The following is a 17,592-nucleotide window of genomic DNA, read 5'->3' as shown; positions in this document are numbered from 1 at the left end:
CTTAAACTTTGTTTCACATTGATGTTTGATTTCCAACTCAGAAACCAATTTTCAAAAAAGAGGAACCGTCCTCTTTTTCAATCAGCAGAATTACTCCAGATTTACCATAAACAGAGCAGAGCAGAATTTTGTTTACATAAAAGGTTGCACAAATTATTTTAAGATGCAGTTCTGCACTGATGTTTTAAAACAAAAGGAGAAGTCTGTGAAAATCCTGGTGCAGGACTTGCTAGTTTGACCACGGTCACGTTTTAATATGTCCACATGGCAAACTAGATTGGTGTGGGAACAGAGCTATCACACAGCTATCCACATCTGATTGTATATATTTAGTTCAAAGTTAATTAGAAACAGATTTAAAGTAAGTATATTAACCACTGAAATCCGAAATAAGAGTAACTACAAATAAAGTCACTCTGTTTAAACTAAACCAGTACAATCTGGCTGAAGACTAGGTGTAATAGTTTCCACAATTGCCATTTAAACTCAAGTACAGTGATTATCTGACTCCATCCCTCATAAAAAAACAGTATCAATGTGGCACAGAATTTTTGGCCATGGACATCTGTGCATGTAGAACTATTTTAAACTATGCTAAATAAAATATCAACCTTTATTTAAAATTAAAAAGAGACATAAAGTGATGTTCAAGTAGGAATTTTGGAGTTTTATAGTGATATTTTGTAGAATATATTATTTAACCCTGGATTAAAGGGCATATACTCATCTGAAGGATGTCCATATTCAATAATTCATTAATAAGTATGAATATGTAATTACCATATTATTAATATTAATTATTCAGTGCAGATATGCTACAGTAGTTTTCCTCCAGAAGGGTTCACATAAGGTCCAGCCCAGGGACTGCCAATGTTCTTTTTCCAGTCTCCTTACAAAAGCGAACATGGTCATTACTGCCTTACCTCTTGTTCCAAGCTAAGTCTCCTGATTCGGTTTCTCTCTTCCCATACTCTGCCACCCCTGCTTCCTTGTATGACCTCTTTCTGGACAACTTCTGAGTTCTTTTTCCCCTTTCAGCTTTTATTTATTTTTGCTACCATGCTTGAATTTGCACATTTCCTGCCTACTCACTTGACAGAAGGCTAAATTCTTCTCCAATGCCACTCTAGGCATATGTGTGTTTTTGCCCCTCTGAAGTCAGGGTATGTACTTTCCAGTGAGGAGCTATGATAACAGGTAAGATTCCAGGGTAAAGTAAGCAACCAGAGTCTTTAGTGCTGCATCATGTGGACAATCATATTAGAGATCTCTCACATGACAGGAGGAAAATATTTTTAAAGCCCATTTTTTTTTGAGACATAAGGAAAAGCTTTTTTAACACAAAATATATTGACTAATTTATATGTATCCATCTGCCAGTGAATGAGCATAGATAGGAAACAGCGATGCATGCATCTAAACATAAGCAAAGCCTCAAGAATGCAGGAATTTTTTTATATGTTCATTTGAAAATTATAGATAACCATTTTAAGATGTGTTCCATGTCAGAGATAAAACAATTATAATACCCACAAGCACATACACATGAAGTAATATTAACTCCACTAAAATAGTTTCTTCTACATTTGCTTTTGGGAAGGAGGAGAAGTAGGGGGATTTTTTATTTGCTCTGTTTTTACATAGCAAGAACTGACTTGGCCCTTGGCTGTAACTTCAGCCCCACTGAAATTGTGTCAGTGATATATCTGGATCCCAAACACATCAAAGAGAAATGATAAGACAGAATTCCACACCATTCAGTTCAGGTACGACAGCAGAACACAAACTCRTGAGAATAAGGAATACTTTCTTTCAAACGCAAATCTAGGTGCAGCAGGTAGAGTTTTGCCATGTGAGGAGAAGTCTCTCCTTTCATTCAATGCACATTTCTAGCAGCGAATGGGTAATCTTCCTGCATTGCCTTTTGGGACAGGTTGGATTTATATTCATAAAGGTAAGCAGAGAATGAATCTTTGTTGATTAACAAGCGTGGAAGAAGTAGCAAAGCTGCCCTTATTGCACGGCTGTTTTACATGGAACTCAGGCAATGCAGGACAAAGCATTCAGCTTGGCAGCCTTTTTGTCTGAGGCCATTGCTGATCTGTGGAGCTTAATGGTACCATTGCACTCCTAAATCTGCACTGGTACACAAGTAGGGCACAGTCTGGGGAAAGGATCCAAAGCAACAGTAATAAGAAATATTGACAAAAAATACCAGGTGAGAGGCTTGGACTCTTACTGCAATACACAAAAAATAAAAAATGTCTTGATAGGGAAGTCAAAACAAAAAAAGATTTAATTGACCTAATTGCATTTATTATAATTCATACTTACATGTGATCAGTTGATCACTTATGTGATCAAATCACATATGTAAAGATATCTATATATGTCACAAGCTATTAATATGTCCACTGACTAGACTAGCATATAGTCAGAGAAACTGTGTTCATACTAACGACACTACTGCGCTCCCTTTCGCCATACAAGTGCTCGACCAGTTTGTCGAGGGAAGCAACAATTGCTGGTAACACTAATGTTCAATCTGCTTTACTTCCTAACTGAGTCAATAATACGAATACCATAAGAGGGGCAGGTGATGGAAGAAAGTGAAATTAAGCTGCTAAAAACAGGTTTTTCCATTAATAATTGTGTCCCTCTTACCCGTTTACTCGTGTTTGCACAATTACCCAGATGTGGGAAACCCAGGTTCAGTTCTCTCCATGGCTGAAGATACTCGAACCTCCCTGGGGTGTACCCTAACTCTTACGCTATAGACTAACCTAAAATAGGTATTCCAAATGCTCTTCAATAAAAGCTGTTCTTTACACAGGCTAAATGAATAGTCACTTGGTCAGAGAATATAGCCAAAATATTGGGGCATTTAATCCTAACAGGCCAGTGGGAGAAGACACTTGGTTCCCAAACCCCTACACTTAATGCAGCAATTGCTAAGACATGGGCGGGCATCCTGAGAAGCACTGCGCCTGACAAGCTAGAGCATCATTTTAAAACACTTTTTCTCTTCTCTAATAAATATTAATTTGTTGCATGAAAAATGAAAGAGTTTGCACAGAGTGACTGAAAAGGCCACAGAAACCTCTGCTGCCTGCTAATGTGGCCCTGTGCTGTGAAAGCAGAGAGCTGAGTTCACATTAACCACTGGAGAAAGAAATCCTGCTTTGTATTATCCTAAAGGAGGCTACTGAGCAAAGGAGAGTTTTAAGGGAAAATGTTTGTGTTTCCTTCAGTTGCTGTGCAAAGTTCAAATCTGGCAAGAATCTGTGCTACTTGGAGCAGACTAGGCAAAACAAATGCTAGTGTTATGAATATGAATAGCACTTAGACACAAGAAATCCGCCTCTCTCTCTGATTTTCATGGACTAAAATGATTCTTCACAGGCACATGCCCAGAAATAGATGTCTAAGTAGCTACAAAACAGGTATTTAAGCTCCCACACAACTTTATTAGGAGGCAATTATGCACCTAAGAAATGCAGAAGCATATAGGTTTAGATGACAGCTAACAAAATGGTTTTCAAAGATAAAATTGGCATCCAAGTTACATAGAGCCAAATAGTTTGAAAACACAAACATAGCTTGCTTGACATGAAGACATCAAGCTCAGTGACAGCCCAGGGCACACATAAAAGAGAATCCTTCACTGAAGAAGACCAAGGACAAAATCCAGGGAACACTGTGAAGAAGGACAATAAAGTATAGTCCACAGGGAAAGCATATAACATATAACATATAAATACAGATTTACAAGAATTTAAATTATTAGTAGAAATGCTAATGCAGAGAAGTCATCAGGGAGTAAGGAAGACTATAGAAAGAACCATATGATCTTCTGTTTCTGCCATTAATGRTTTGAAGCAACATGGAATAACTAAAAGGTCTCTCTCCTGATTAGGGTTAGAGGCTTATCTAGTTATGAATGACTGCATCTTAGATCAGGCATCACAAACAATGATCAAAGCTAAGATATTCAATATAAACGGCCTCTATGGATGTCTTATTTGATTTGCATATTTTCAAATTAAGGAAAATTATGCCCAGCATTGCTGGGATTCATTTCTAAGAATTCAAGTTTTACGAGGTTGCTCCCCAGAGCCACTGAACTATTCCTGGCTACAGGAAGCAAACACTTGGCTGTACCATWAGAAAACAAAACAAAAAAAAGCAAACCACAAAGAGAACAAACACACACATGTTTTTGGAAACACGCACTTCCAAAACTACTTTTTAGGAATTAGAAACTGTGGATGGATTCCAAACAATAAAAGGATATATCATCTTAATCTGATCTTTAAATGAACTGAAATGGGCCCCTCGTGAACCTTGCCAGCCTCTGTGTAAATGCTTCTTACAAAATAATTCATCAGCCGATGAGCTAGCAGACATGACTGAATACAAGGTAATTTTTTGGGTGCCCAGAGCTACTTCTTTCCTTTTTTCCTTGTTACTGATCCTGTTGCTGCCTGATAAGCAAATTAAGTTTCCCAGAAATTATTAAGTAAAACATGTAATTAGCATTCCAATACACAAAATTGCTGCCAGCCCACTCCACTGGTCTGAGAGCTAGGAATCCTCAATTAAYAAATCATGCTTCTGATACTGACCTTGGACTATCCCTGCAATGAAGTTACTACTTGTCTATTTCCCAGTAATGGTATGAAAATCGGGTCATACATACTTGATTGAAATTAGTTTGAGTTTAGTTTGGAAGACAGAAGCTTAGTAAATTATAACTATGAAGGGAAATACATGGGAATGGTAACTTACCCTTGACCTGCACAGTCTCTGTCTTTGATAAGTGGGGAACAGCTAACAAACCCTGTGATGTGAGAGACCTGAAATGTCTTTTGATTCTTATTTCTTAATAGTGGGTCGATGTGTTAAAACTGGAGTGTGTTTAGCCTAGGTAAAACAGCTTCATTTTCATATAGATAAGGTAGGGAAAAATGGTAGTCATTTTAATTGTAAAATATTGGTGTGAGGTTAAATAAGTAATCAGTGATAGTTTGATACTGTGACATATATTAATGAAGCAATAGTATCCAACAGAATTGCTCTGAGGCAGCCCCTTGTCAGATTTTCCCTTTGCTATTCGTTCATGGCTGGAGTGTCCTAGAGATACACATCTTTAATGCATGATTTATCACAGCATGATTTATCAGACATCCATAAAAGACATAATGCATTCCACTGCTCCACAGAACGCAGAATGCTGCTAGATGTTACTTAACTGAAAGATACTATATTTTCACTCAAACTCGAGAGCTGTCATCATTTTATCTGCAGGTTCATTCAGTTTACCATCTCTCACAAAGCACAATAACAGTGATGCTAGAATTGAACAGGCAGCCCTGGTACACCCAGATTCTGGCCTCTCCTCTCCTATAGTTACTCCTCTTATGACAAGGGGGAACTCTCTCACATCTCACAACAGATTGCACAACAAGACACAATTCTGTCTGCCTCAAAACTACTTTAAAGAGGCCTAGTATACCCAGAGATATTTGGCACAGTATACAAACCTCTGCTGTAACAGATTCCTTACAAGATATTTCCATGGCTACAGAGGCTTCTCACTGTGGGTGATATTAACYCTAAAGATATTCTTATAATATAATGCAACTCTCTACAAGACAACAAAACAGATACCTATCAGACTGACGGTTTCACACATTTCTTTACTTCTCAAACCTTAAAGCGTTTCCCTCCTTGGAAGATAGTTTCTATGAACCCGATACTCCAGCAAATGACTTAAAGTTAAGAAATGGTAACTCATTTCCCTCCTGCCACTACTGTTGGTTTTCCCATTGCAACTGCAAGAGACATCAGTATTTTAGATGACCATGCAAAAAAATGCAAGTGTTATGAGAAAAAAGAAAGAATTAGCAGTTTACTTACAGAGTGTATGTTAAAAACTAGTCAGATTTTCCAAAATTTGCTTGCATTGTTTGAGTGTGGATCAAGGTTTATGGAACTCTTTCTCAGCTGACCATTGTCGGGTGCTTACACCATCTGACGGCACTCTTAAAAAAAAGAAATGCAAAATACAGGAATTAGGCCAATCAGGTATTGCTCTGCTCATTAATATGCATCAAAGAAGACGAGTCTCTCCTAGAGCTTGACAAGAGATTATCAGTCTTTGCATGAGAAAATGCCTGTTTGGTATTCCTTTGGATCCCAATTGTATTAGTTTTACAATTATTAGTAATTCCCCTCCTTGCAGAAAGGAAAAAGATCTGCTTATTCATGCTGGCAGGTCAGGGTAAAATCAAAAACAAAAGGTCCCTATTGCAAAAATACAAATTACCATTTTAATTATATATATATTCTTTAAATGAGTAGAATCATTTTCTTTGAAAATGAACACAGTACTGGCTACAGTCATATTAGCGGTGGGACAAGTTCAATCAACTAAGATCAAATCTGACCAAGGAATGCATTTTTCAAAGTATTTCAAGAATAGTTTTAGACACTAGGAAGTTCACAAAAATAGCATATATCTTACCAGTCCCAGTCTTTCAATGTAGTAGAGCTTGTAAATTGGACAATGAAAACTAGCAATTAAATGCTATGCAAGCTACTGAATGCTAATGGATTTATTAGTTTCCTCTATTCTTTTGGCATTTTGAGCTCCTCTAGCTGCTTCCACAAAGAAAATCATTCTTTGAGGGAACCAAAGCATGCTCATATCTAAACATCTGATAAAGAATACTAATGGTTCTGAACCTGAGAAGGTAAAATTAGAAAGTATCTTGCAATTATTAATGAAAAATATGAACCAAAGGCATTTGCAAGTAGCTACTAAACTGATAAAAAAAAAAAAAAAGAGTTCAAGTAAATATTTCTTTTGACAAGATTCAGCAAGAAAATTCCAGGAAGGTTAGAGGTCTTGCAATGCTATAGCTATGCAGTGTTCAAATACAAGCTGCATCACAAATAGAGTGGCCCTTATTGAATTACAGATACTTTCACCTCTTGAATGTACAAAATTACAATTTATGACGGAAAGAAACCAATATACAAAAGCTACTATAGTAACCAACTGAAATCATACAGCAAAGAGACCACCACTCTGCAGAAGCATGAAGTTCATCCAAGGAGGAATTTAAAGATGAAACTAAAAGAACGATTAAGCTGCAGCTTTTCTCTGTCAGCATTTGATTTTTAGAGGATTTATTTTGTATTTACCATGCTTTTCAGATAATAGACTGAATTTTAATGYAATTGCATTATCTGTTACAGATGAATTAGAGATGAAGTCTTTTTTGTGTTGTTTTAGGACTGTATAAAGTTTTTAGGATTGAAATTTAAGGTATGAAAGGGCTATACCCTAAAGTAAGTGTTTTGAAATAAGAAAACCAGCACTAGGAATCCCTAATTACAGATTTACAGACAATTACAAAATAATTCTATCAGTAGACTTGAAACAGTTTAGGTGTATTAATAATCTTTCAATTCATCACTTGACAAAATGTGTGTCTGCAGATTCTAGCTTGAGAGTATGGATGGGAATAGGAAAGACGAAAAAGCCTGTGATAGCAAGAACTGTTAGTGTAAAAACARTCTGAACTCTAGGTACAATAATGAGCAACTGCCAGTAATTTCCAAGATAAATCAACAAGCCCAGTGATTTTTTCATGCATCTCAAATTATTTCTGAGACCCTTAAATATTATGAGACCATCCCAGCAAACTGATCTGATAGTTTACTAGGGAGTATACTGCTTAGTGTAGTTTTACAAGTACTAATACTTTATAGAGCAGAAAAAATATCCTCTTAGGAAATGAATCAAGGGGAGAAAAGTATGCTCTCAGAAATAATGACATGGCCTTGCCTAATGGGAATTCCTGCGGAACGTACCAAAATAAGATGCAGTGTATACAAATTAAGACTGGTAGGAACACTACCAGTATCTGCCAACGAACAAGATTCTAAAGCACATGTGCAGTGCATTAAGTTCCAAAACTAAAGCAATGTTCAGTTTAAACAAGAAACTAAATCCTGTGACAGATTTTGATTACTCTAACCGCTAAAATATTGTCCAACAGTAATTGAAGGTTCTCCCAGTCATATCATTCTGGGGATTTTGTTTTAATTTTGTTTAATTGGCATATAGAATGAATTCGGATGCTGTAAAAATACCAAAGCAGCCTTTTTTAGGCTATATTTTTTGATTATTTAATACCAGCTTATGAACAACAAGTTAGAGGAATTATCAATTTGGCTTATAAGCAAAAACTAAAACCACCTGGAGGTGAATAAAGAATCACTCCTTCAAATGCAGGATTAAGGAACTAGATTGGACTAGAAGTTTCTGAGGTACAGGATTGTGAATGTTGAATTATGTAATTAAGACAGGACTGAAAGACATTAACTACATCTTACAGGGAGTGAGGGAGGAGCCTGATGAAAYGATTCATCCAATTACTGAGGAAATCTAAGGGTTAGCTACAAGCAAAATTTGTCATTTAGGACACGCATGAAATAACCCACTTGTTTAATGAAATCCAGATTAAGATGAATGAATTAACTATAGTAATTATTCAATAATGATCAGGCTGAACATAAATCTGTATGAAAGGAAATAATTTCTTTGGCCTGTGGTGAATGCACAATGAATACTGTCTTACGGCATTAAGATTCCAAGCTTAATTAAAAATATGCAGTATAATTACTTCTATTTCTTCCACTGTTTTTCTAAGGGACAGAAATCCAAAGATAAACATTTGCAATCATTTCATAAACTTCCTTAAAAGACAGATCCCAAGGAACTACAACATCTCACCCAAGCCACAAGTTTTATTTTCTTAATAGAATTTGTTCTACATCAACATCCCAAATGTCCTTCAGTCATTGTATTCCTACCAGTGTTTGACGCCGACATGAATGTTTTTACACAGTGGGCTACCACATACTCTGTCATTTTTCCGGAAGCTGACATCTACAAGGAACATGTGTAAGTGCTTCCCCAAAGAGAAACTCAAATTTAGAAAACACTATGTAGATATTGTTGTYCTCAGGAACCCACAGATATGACACATTTGGCACAGTAATGTTACCTGTTGCCTCCAGGAAAATGGTAACCAGATAAACTAGTCAGAAAATGTTTGCTGTCAACTTCTGCTGTGTGTCCAGGGAAGCTTATGAAGTGCAACAAGTCTGATGGACAGAATTGTATACAGTGCAAACAAGCAGTATTGCAGGGTTATGAAAGATTCACAGTTTTACTGTGATGGGACTGTTACCAGTCACAATTCTAATTTCTGTTTTGTTCCCAGTAAGCCTTGATCACACAAAATTCTCCCATTTCTTTTTTCTTTCTTTTCTTTTTTTTAAGATAGCTGTTATGAATTAATATGATTTTGAGAAGTTAACTAATGAGGTTACATTTAAGGTGCACGTTCCATTAGCAAACCTGTGAAACAGACTCCAAAATGATTACGATTGATAGTGATTCTAAAGAAGCATGTATTAACCCACATTTTTTTAATGAAAGACTAAAATTAGTAATAYCTATATGGTTGAGAGGTGGTATAAAAAATAGAGACAAATAGAGGGATTGTTTTTATAGTTAATGTTGCTTTATAACACAGCAAAATATGACTTCAAAAAAATTGTAGATTTAAACTAGTAAGATCATTCTGATTCTCTTAGTTAGGAGGCAAGGATATTTTTCTTACAAGAGGGATCTCTTGACTGCAAAGGATTTTACTTGTGAAATGGATAGTATCTGTTTTTACTAATCGTGGAACAGGGTAATAAATCCTGTGAAAAGATAGGTCTGGACTATATTTGGTTTATTTTTATGATATATAAGTGAAGTGTGTTTTGACTAGATAAAGGATCATGGAATTTGTAAGAGACAAAATGCTATTATTTTAATGATTGAATATTGGTGTAAGATTAAGTAAATAATTAATTTTGTATGATTTAATGTTGCTGTGACACATATGTTAATGAAGTCACGGTAACCAACAGATTTACCCTGAGTTTACTGTGAGATTATATACGCCATACATATAATTAATGAATATGTAAATTAGCACAGAGAAAAATCAATGTTACAGAACGATTTCTTACAGCTGTYCCCCAAAGTCATGCTGCAATCCCTCCATTACATCTCCTTTCAGACTAGCTTGACTGGACGCAGGAGAGCTCCTGTCTTTTCATCCTTTCAGTAAGGGTATCTAATGCCTATTTATTTGGATTTTGCAAAAAACCCACTTCCTTATAATAATTTAAGCAATATTTTTGTGACCATTCAGATGGACAGACTTAGCAAATCTAGAACTAACAAACTAACTAAACAAACAAATTAGAAGTGGTTATAAGGTCCAGGGAACTGCACAAAAATTTCCCTAAGGGCACAGCTTGCAACAGTTTGAAAATCTCTAAATGGGACACGGCAGCAAGGGCCTAGGCTAACGAAACCCAGGCACTCTCAATGACAATCCTACTAACAGGATACTGTGACTGCTTCTCACTTTCAGATCACTAAAGTAGAGGCCTGAACTCAACATTTTCAGCCTTGTAAGCGCTACAGGCTGGATGCAGACTTCTATGTTAAGATCTCCTGCTACATGCACGGAAACCTACGTCCCAACAGATGGCTTCAATGCAAAAGGGTAGAGAGGGAGGTTTGAGAGAGGATAAAAATAGAAGTGTTAGCCAGTAACCTTCCCCTTACATGAAAGGAGGTAAATGAAAACACTCTTTCCCTTTGGGTTGTGCAGTAGCTGTAAAATCATATGGAATAATGATACACAGCTATGGTTCATACACAATATGCTGCTTGCAAACCATCTGACATTACTTATGGGCACAGGAAATTCAAAGGTATAATGAGGGCCAGCCGGCAGAGTGAAGTATGACAATGCCTTCAGCACGAAATGTAATCAGTGCTGTTTGCTAGGAGGTAGTTAATGTCGTGCCTTAGAGCTCTGAAAGCTTCTCAGCTTGGGGATAGCACGGTGTGAATTCACAGGTAATTCAGTCCAGCARTGGGCCTGAGCTGCATATCTTTGCAGGATCTGGAACCTGTGGAAATACGATGCTGGGATATCCAGTAACTCTGCAGGTTGGCACAAACAGTCAAACCTAATGAGCCCAAAGGATCCAAGGTGGTTCCATGGCATGATGGACTATATCTACACTGTACCCTCTCACCTGTCCTGCAGCAGCCTCGTTACCCAGCCTTTTGCCACAGTTGGGGGAATCCTGGCGTCCTGTCWGCCAGGAGATAAAAACTTAAATCTGTACAGAATAGAATAGATTCAAGTGCGAGACCCAAATGTATTCAGTTACTGACTGATCCAAACGCATCTGAGGCTGGAGTGGATCTCTTATTATTTTGCATTAGCTGCAGACAATGTTTCTTCAACTCCCCCTGGATCGATTAAGGAACAAAATACAGGTGACCCTTCCAAAAATACCTCCAGCTTAGATGGGATGAAATCAACTTGTTAACTGCAGTATACCATGTCTATGAGGGTGATGGCTTACCCCCTACTGCTCCATAACATGTTAAAAATAAATTACCAGATGTACCACAGTGGCAAACATCTGCTCATTAGCAAGGGTTACTATTTTGTCAGGGAAGACAAGCACCAACGTAAAAAGAAGCATTCTTCATGCTGGAAGACAGAGAAACACAGCAGCATTGTGCTTTTCTAGATGTCCAAATTAGTATACATTTTTGTCATGTCAGGGTTGTACATCTGTTTAAATGTTGCAAACATTTATGAATATTAATAACCATTTGCTCCAAAAGAGCTGTAAATCAGTTAATTAGGAACGTGTCATCATGTTTATATTATCTAAAGGAAAGTCCAAACCACAGCAGAATATAAAATTAAGCTAAAATTTAGTCATGATCACCTTTTTGGATAGATAACTTGGTGCACTCATATTAGAGCCTTCACATAACATAAGGAGATCTGTATTTTTTTCTGCTGGTCTTATTTTAGTCTAATAAATAAATACAAGATTGAAAAATATACTGTGATGACATTATATTAAAAGTTCGGTGAAACACAAATCAAATAGAGCAATTTGCATTCATAAAATGCTGAAATTATTAGCTTAATAAATATTAGAAGAAGACATATAAGAAGGAAAGTTCCAATGTTAAATAATTGTCAGCTGAGCCTTGATTATTTGTCAGTATATCATTTATTTATGGGCAATTTATTTTATTGATGATTTCAGGGCCATTAGCTATAATTCTGAGACTGTTGCATTCAGTACCACCTGAAGTAACTGGCCTCACTGAGCTGAGGATCTGAGATTGCCTTTCTCCACACTCAGCTAATTTTGTCTCTAAACAATGAACTCTCTCTACCAATTTACATCAGTTATACTCTGGATCATTTATGTATTCTAACCAGCAATACTTACAGTTCTCATTCTTCCTTTGCCACAGGAAGAATATAACCTACATAAATTGGTAGCATTATTGTAGCAAAAAGTCTTTTGAACTATTTGCCTAGTTTTGACCTCTCTCCAAATACCATGTATTTTTTAAAAAGTAAGTTCTGTAGAAAGGCTGAGCTATAGCCAAATGTTATTTTCATTAATATTCTAATATCCTAAACTTTTACCAATGAACAAGATTCCTCTTAGGTTTAAGATTTCTCATTAAAGAAAGCACATCAAAATCTACAATAAAAATTATCAGTGTGTTTAGTAAACAGTCTCAAACTGTTAACATAAAAAGACAGCCTGTCACAGTCTCAGTAATGTCATTTCAGTCCAGGATTTTAGTAGAAGAAAAGTGGCCAGTATGAGGGACATTCTTTCACTGCTTTTCATATTAGAAATATTTAAATTTATATATTAGATAGTTACAAGTGTCTAAGCAATCCACCAAGAAGACACACGGACATATTTCACTGCACAATCTTCCCAAAGTGGCCTGTTGACTTCAAACAACATTTGATAGATTCTCATTCACTCCTGTTTTAGTCATTTTCTATTAAAACCTGTATGCATTATATGTCATTATCTGAAAAGCCTGAAAGCACCTCCAAAGTTTCCACACATCTAACAGCTAACACTCAAATCCCTAAAATTTTAGGCATTACTCTACGAGAAGTACCTGCTTGTAAGTTGTGCATCATCTTTCCACTGTAATGCAAATTAAATAATGTAGGGCATGTAAGTTAAAATAAAAGGCAATTCTTTCTGTCTCACCCCTTACCACTTTTACGATTATTATGAGTTATCTGCAATAGAAAATGGTATATAGGATGCTTCCCTATGAGTTAATGACCAGTTGAAGTTAATGACTGCTATTTATTTTTGGGGCAATCAAGTCTGCCCACTGGTCATCAATCCCCAGGAAATGTCTGGTTCCTGAAATCATTATTGCTTAATTGAAAGGATTGCAACTAACACAGTAGAAAACACACAGCCTTCTGCTGGGAATGCATGAAGTAGAGGCTCACAGTGAGCAACTCTTTTCTTCCATACCCTCATATCAGGAGTTGAGAACAACCTGGGAGGGGAAATAAATCTGAAGAACAAAAAGCTTCAGCAACAAACCAGCAGGTTGTAAATAAATTCTCCCCACAAACACCAACCACTTTTGTTTTTCTTTTCTCTCTCTCTCTCTTTCTTTTTTTAATCATTACTCACCCTGACATGAATCCTAATTAAAATTTTACACAGTGTGTCTTTTAATTAGCTATGGCTGGAGTGGTGAAAGCTATCAATATTTAGCAGGATAATTGTACGAAATGACTTTTCAAAAATGAACAGCAGGCATGAATCCACTCCGCAGCAGGGGGTTATTCAGGCACACACTGCGCAAGATGGGGTGCCTCAGATAATGTGCGCGAGATAATAATGCGCACGGGGAGTGACACATGCTGCCATATTTTATGCTTCGTTGGTTTTCTGCAAATAGTATTTGGCTCTTGTTGCATTCAGGACATCAGGGCTCACAGAAGCTACAAGCTGGTGATTTTTATCTTTACACTGTTGGTTTATTTTATCTTAAATAGAAGGACGTGTTTAGTAACAATGTACACAAACAAAGACAGCTCCCTATACGACCTAGTTCAATTATACTTTGTAGAGGCAAACACCTAACAGATCAKGAGCAGCTTTTCTTTCTTGCTCTTTTTCTTATCCCCCCTCAAAAAAAAAACAAAATTAGAATGCAAAACAGGAAATTAATTTGTTTTGTGAGTGCATGAGGTAAATGTACTCAGGTGTATTTTTAAACAGTTTAATAACAGTCCAATTGTCACATAATTTTCCTCTCCTTCTTTCTTTCACAGAAGAACTAGGCCAGGAAGTTACTATGTAATGTGCTTGCTATGGCACAGCTGCCTGCAAATGTTTCCGACATGCACCAAGGAAGTGTTCAGCAACAGCATCATGCAAAATGGGGTTCCAAGGTTCTTATTCATAGTTGAAGCAGTTTGTAGGACAAAGTCCTTGAGAAATTGTGTATTCAAGAGTAAAAACAAATTCCAGTGTGCAAATCCCTTACACACAGAGCCAAATGTAAACCCTAAATGAGAGTAACAATGTGTTTGTTCAGGAGAAATGTATGCAAGAACAAATACCCGTACAAGCTGTTTGTAAAACAACAGGTTTAGTAGAGGTGTATGAGCCTGTTTCTACATCTTGCCTGCAGAAAGTCTCTTGCTCTGCCATCATGGTAAGGAAGGTTCTCTTTGCTCCAGAACAAAGATTTTCATCTTCTGCAACTGGGTAGGCAGAGCATGGCACCATGGCATGACCAAAGCTGTTAATGACACTGGTAATAAATGCACAGAGCAAAACTAGCAATGAACTGTCTGCTCCTCAGTAGAGTGGCAGATTGATGACTAAAATCTGCAAGGAGTCTGTACAAGATGATGGTACCTATGTGATTTCAGCACAAAACAAAAAAGGTGGCCAGTTAAACGCCCCCCCCCCCAAAAAAAAAATAAAGTAAATAAAAGGAAAGAAAGAAAAAGAATATATATATATTGGCCCCTTTCCTTTAAGCATGATTTATAGCCTGGTGGTCACAGATGCAGTCTACTGTACTTAATAGCTCTACCATTAAAAAGCAGGAAGAAAAAAGAAAAAAAAAAAAAAAGCATCAGTGGGGCAGTTGATGTCACTTAAAAGTAGCATGATATCATCAAAGGCAATAGTCAGGAACTATGTTCTTGTGCAGCTTGGCCTTAGCTGCCGAACAGTCACTGTGACAACACACAAACCCATAAATGCTCGCACTGAGACAGACCTCCAAAACACACAAAACTTCACTATACCCTGAAAGGAGTTTTCCACATGATTCCCTTTGTACATACATTTTTTCTGTTATAGCGCGAGATGAACAGATATTTCCCAGGCCCATAATGCAGTGTTTCAGCAAAAGCATTAACTACGTCCGACCTAGGACACAAAATACAGCACGAACTGCATCCAAATCTTTCTCGTCATTCTTGACAGCCAAATCAGCTATAAAGCTCACAGACCAAGACACACAGCCATATTGTACATCACCTCAACGCCCTGCACACCAGCAACAGGACAATTACAAAGCAGCTAATGGCGTTACATTGACGGAGGCACGAAAGGTTCACAGAGCAAGGCCACCAGGAGCGATTTTTTTTTTGGTATAGCTTAACAGAAGTGTAAAACACTAAAGTTTACATCTCAACAGCCATTTGCACTGCTATACTTACTGGTGAATTACTGCTTCACAGGCTTTGATCTAAAAACCTGTGAAGCTCCAGGAATCCTCTCACTGAGCTCAACAACTACCCGCCRGAATGGGCTCCCACACTAGTTTGCATGCAAACCTGGGCATCCAAATTCTTGTTCCCACTGCAGCAACCTGCTGAGTGACTTCAGTAAGTTCATTTCATCCCTCTGTGCCTTACTTTCACTTTAAACTGAGAATCACAAGAGCTTTTATAAACTCCATTGAGTAACAAAAATTCCTAGGAGGTGGTATGCTGGTGCCTAGTATTTTTAACACTGAAGATATTACTATGTACGAAGTTAGCACTTAATGGTTAAACAGGAATGATGACAGGCACAAAACTCCCGGAAAAGTAAAAACAACATTTTAAGCTATCTTGAAGTTTTAAAACAAAGCTAAAAACCAAGAGATTGAATTTTGTTCAAAGAGAATGAAGACAGTTACGGAACTACTTTAAAAGATTTCTATATTCATACACAAATTTACTCTTCCTCAAACATGTTAAGTTTAATCACAGTCAGAATTTGTTTTGTCCATAAAAGACGGTGACAAGTTATAATTGTGGGTATTTTAGTYAGTTTGCCAACATTTGTTATTTGGTACAGTCTTTCAATGAAAGCTCTTTCTTTTATCTTTTCAAAGGCTAAATTGATTTTTTTTAATGAAGAGCTAAATTTGGATGTTTATTGTTTCCAGGAAAATATTACCTTACTTGTGCTATCAATTTCAGCAAAACAGCACCTTGCAAAGCAAGGCTGAATTATTATATTCTTTTGTTTTTTAAAGACAATCTAACACGAGCACACAACATCTGTAGAGACTACAGGAAAATAACCCATTTCTTTAACTAACTTCTGCTGACTTTTTTAGCAATATCTTCATTTGCAAATTTGTTATATTTCTTATATTTGTTGTATTATTTGAAATACTCATACAGAAGACAGTTAGTTATGAGTATGATGTAATACAGTAGATAACAAGATTTCTCTCCAATTAATAGTGTATCCAGAATGCAAAAAAAGTTGCGTTATCAGGGAAAATATCAAGCTAGACAAAGAAGAGAAGCAGCATAGTTTCAATCCATTTCATATAAATGAAATATTCATCGATTTTATACCACATAGAGTGAGGGTAAATATTGTGGAGGCAAAAGAAACTGGCTTTCTGGTGAATATGATAGATACAATGAATTTACCAGAAGCAGCTTGACACATGATTAATAGGGAAAGGGTGTTGGGGGAGTAATTGCATTAGAAGATGACAGTATCAACTATTTTGGCTTTCAAGTAACCGCAGGACATCAGTATGCAGTAACTCAATGTAACACAAAATGGATTTACAGTAAATGACAGGAGGGTAGTGACAAGACAGTCAAAAAGTAGAGGAAGACCAGCAGTAGGGAGTGGTGAAGCAGCAATAATACAAGAACAGGTTCTGTAATTATATGTAGTATCAGCAGTGAGAAAAGACCAAGCTTAGCAACATCGAAGTCTGATGCTTGCCAAGTGTTTAAAGATAGAAAGTGCTGTTTATCAGCGTGAAAACTGAAGGTGGCGGTGGCACTGGTCTCAGAAGCTTGCTCTTTCCGTTAACATATATGAGCAAAGGAATGAAATTCTCTTTAGTATCTATTACATACCGCAAGGTGTGCTGCCTAGACTTCAGCACTGGTTGCATACTCTTGTCCTGATAAAGCTTCTGCAAACCATCACCCTGACTCTGCCATCTCCCACAAAAATAAATTAGAAAAATAATTTCTTGCAATAATCTATCTATCTAGAGCCAGGAGCAGCTGGATTGGGTGAGTAATCCCAGAGATCTTGTTACATATTCACATCATTCACAATACATTAATCTTCCTG

The sequence above is a fragment of the Rhea americana genome, unplaced genomic scaffold, assembly GCF_003343005.1.
Source record: "Rhea americana isolate MKP2758 unplaced genomic scaffold, rheAme1 scaffold_4, whole genome shotgun sequence".
Lineage (NCBI taxonomy): Eukaryota > Metazoa > Chordata > Aves > Rheiformes > Rheidae > Rhea > Rhea americana.
This window is presented reverse-complemented; position numbering follows the sequence as displayed.